Source organism: Colobus angolensis, unplaced genomic scaffold, assembly GCF_000951035.1.
Source record: "Colobus angolensis palliatus isolate OR3802 unplaced genomic scaffold, Cang.pa_1.0 Scaffold674, whole genome shotgun sequence".
NCBI classification, from domain to species: domain Eukaryota; kingdom Metazoa; phylum Chordata; class Mammalia; order Primates; family Cercopithecidae; genus Colobus; species Colobus angolensis.
Window position 1 is genome coordinate 114,065 of NW_012120421.1, and position 3,541 is coordinate 117,605.

Genomic DNA, 3,541 nt, shown 5'->3' on the forward strand with positions numbered 1-3,541 from the left:
CTGTCTCAAAAAAAAAAAAAGAACTATCAAGTGGAGCTTCAGAAATAACAGCGTGAAATCCCTGAGGATCCTAAAGCACCTGCGGGAGGCGTCAGACCTGCCTAGACCATGTGGGGGTGAGTCTCCTTGAGGGTTTCCCCCTGTCATTTCTAGGTACAGCCCACCTGTTTTCTGGGGCTGCTCTCCCTGGTAGGGCTTCGTGGCAGAGCAGTACCGCGCAGTCTCAGAAGCTGCTGGGCTGTGTGTTGCTATGGGAATGTTGCCAGTGATGTATGTTTCCATGTGTATGTGGCCGTGTGTGTGTGTGTTTGTGTGTCTCTGTGTGTGTAAGTGATGTCTCCTGAAAGCAATGTGGGTCTTACACTGCATCGCTTTCGTTTTCGACTCGCCCCACCTTCTGGATCGCCTGTCTCTGTGGCTCTGCTTGGGCTGCACCCCGTCCTGTCCTTTGCTTTTCTGTGGTTCCTGAAATTGCCCTAACTGGGGGACTGCTTAAAAACCCTGAGACCAAAATCACCTTCCCCGGTTATTTTTTTTTTTTTTTAAACAGTTACAGGATTTTCTGTTTCATCAATTTCTTATCTTTATGATTTTCTTCTTACTTTGAGGTTTTCAAATTAACGTCTTGAGATAACTGCAGATAAGTGAGTTTCAGGCTTTCTTCTTTATCATGCATTTGTAGCGTAAGTCTATTTCAAAAACGTCTGACTTCATATTACACATATTGGTATAATATGTTTTTATTGTCATTAAATTTAAAATACTTTTATTTCCAGTGTACCTCTTTGACATATATTTTATTTTATAAAGTTTTCTTAATTCCCAAACTTGGAATGTTTTTATTCTCGTTATCTATTTGTTTTAATTTTTAACTTAATTCTACATGATCAGAATACATTATCTTTATAAATTCAATCCTTGGAAGTGTTTGAAACTTGATAGATGACCCTACATGAGTTGAATTTTGTAAATGTTTTATGTTAAGGGCTCTGTGATAATCCTGTCTTGTGATGTGCTTGTTTTCATATAAGGGCAAGCTGCAGGCCTGGACTTCTCTAGCTGTTTGCCACCCACTGTCCAACACAGGAGGGCAGGCAACTGTCCAGTCCCATTTCCTGGCGAGCCCTCACTGCCAAAAGACTAGAGGGAGCAGAGGCCATAAATCATAGGTCACAGATCAATTTTTTTTACATCATCTTAACTAATCCATTCAATCTTGGTTCCCAGGCCTCTATCAGAAACAGAAGCTGCCACTCCCTGGCGCCCACACCACCTGGTGCTGCTCAGAGGCTGTGAGCAGTGCCCCTGACCAATTAAACCAGGTCTCTGGAACAGAGGCCAGGGCCCTGCACCCTTGTCACCCGCTCCTGACTCTGTGGGTGGGGGAAGACCAGGCAGTGTCTTTTCTACTCAGAATGCCACTTTAATTTCCAAGGATGAGGGTCCTGCAGCCAGGGGACCCGGGGTCCTGAGGCTGCAGCCTCACCCGGGAACTGAACCTTTCCCTGTTCCTCTGATTTCTCCCTGCTCCTGGCCAAGGAAACAGATTACTTAAATCATGCCATAGGGACCTCAGACAAGTGAGAATTCCCCTCACCAGGGCAGGGCCAGGGTTTGTGGGCCTTCATTGTGTACAATTTGAGGGCCCCCTTTAAGACAAAGAGTAGAAAACAGCTTAACTTTGAAAATATTACAAAAATGTGTGGCGATGGGGCACCAGGTGCTTGACGGACTCCACAAGACTATTTTAGGGTGGTGGTCGTGGTTTTTGCTTGTTTAACTTTATTTCACTTTGGTTGTTTGGGGGCCTTTCTGTTGTATGTGCAGGAAAATTCTTAATGAATTCAATTTTTAAAAAATTCTAACACCGCAGAGAGGGGGATTTCTCTGTGGTTAGAGGCTTAGGATGGGGTGAGTGAGGGGCTCTGTCACTATCCCTTGGTCATGCTGGCCCCTCAGCAGTAGGACAGCCTGCGGTGAGCCTGATGCAGTGGGATGACTGTGTGAGGCCTGGAGCTGTGGCTTGCTGCCCACCATGCTTAGGTACTATGCTCAGGTTTGGATTCAGTCCACCCTCCCTGATTTGCAAAACAGACCTTTCCTGGGAAAATGAGCTCCAGCCCGCCAGCCACATGACATGAATTCTGTGTCCCCTATCCTTCTAATTGTCCCATTCATGGTGACTATGTGGTGGCCTGTCTGGGGTCATCCAGCCTCATCTATGAGGACTCTGGGGAGGGAGGAAAAGGGGGCCCACTCCATCCCAACCTGCAGTGAGGCTGGAGAGTGTGTGTCTGAAGATCTAAAAGTGTGACAGGGCAGGGCTGGGGATCAGGGGGCTGGGGCTGGTGACACAGTGGGGTGAGTACCTAGGTGCTTCTTTCTGGGATACAGAAGGAGCCCTAGTGTGTGTGATGTGATGGGCAGGGCTGAAATCTGCCCCCTCCAAGCCCCATCAATGTGATTTCTCCTCCTGGGCAATGCAGGAGCACTCAGCACACTAGGTACTCCCCTTCCTCTGGACAAAGACTCCCTAATGTGAGACCAGCTGCCCTTCATGGAGCTCCTTGGGGGTGAGGGGGTGGCGTCTACTAGGAAGCTTTGACCATGTGCACCATGCCAGTGGGAGCACAGCACACAAGCAGCAGTCCTGCAAGAGCAGGGTATGTGAGGAGCTGACTCAACAAGGCTCCTGGGGCCTCCCCACAGCCCAGGCCAGCCGTGACCCACTGCCTGTAGGAGCTGAGGGCCCATGACTAGAAGGCATGGAAGACCAATCCTATCTGTATGTTTACAGAAATGCATGAGCACATTTTACTAACAAAATACTTGCCAAATCTTAAGAGAAAAATTAAAAAGCATTTTATGTGGCCATTACATTTTTGGTCAGGCCAGATTATGATTTCAGGCATCTTCTGGTGATGACTTTTACTCATATTCCTTCTGACAGAAGCCACAGCAAGGAGCACTGGGCAGAGCTCCAAAGCCAGTCTGTGCCAGGAGGGATCCCTCAGGAAACTCACAATCATGGCAGAAGGCAAAGGGAAGGAGGCACAACTTACACGGCCAGAGAAGGAAAAAGAAAGACAAGGTGAGAGTACCACACTCGTTTTAAAAAGATCTCATGAGAACTCAGTCACTATCATGAGAACATCAAGGTGAATGTAGGTCCCCATGATTCAATCACCTCCCATCACGTCTCTCCTCCAACACTTGTTATTACAATTCGACATGAGATTTGGGTGGGGACACATGGCCAAATCACACTATTAGTTTTCTAGTAAATTACCAACCCTACAAAAATTGTTTTCTTTCAATATTCTTTTCTTTTCAAAATAGGTACACACACACGCACACGAACCCAATTGCTTGCCTCTTAATTCCCTAACATCTAAAGATTATATTTAGAGTAAGGGCTTTGTACATTTAACTCTATGTAAATCAAAGCTAAAAATCTGTATATGTTATATGTTTGTAGGGAAAGAGGACACATGTTCAAATAAAAATACAGGGCAAAATTTTGTTAATAGTCATTCAGGAC

The 3,541-nt window shown here is 46.2% G+C and overlaps 1 protein-coding gene across 1 annotated transcript in view; it reads right to left on the bottom strand.

Moving 5' to 3' along the window:
- LOC105500632 (zinc finger protein 138-like) overlaps window positions 1–3,541 on the bottom strand; it is a 27,615-nt gene that overhangs the window by 757 nt on the left and 23,317 nt on the right. The window lies entirely within an intron of this gene.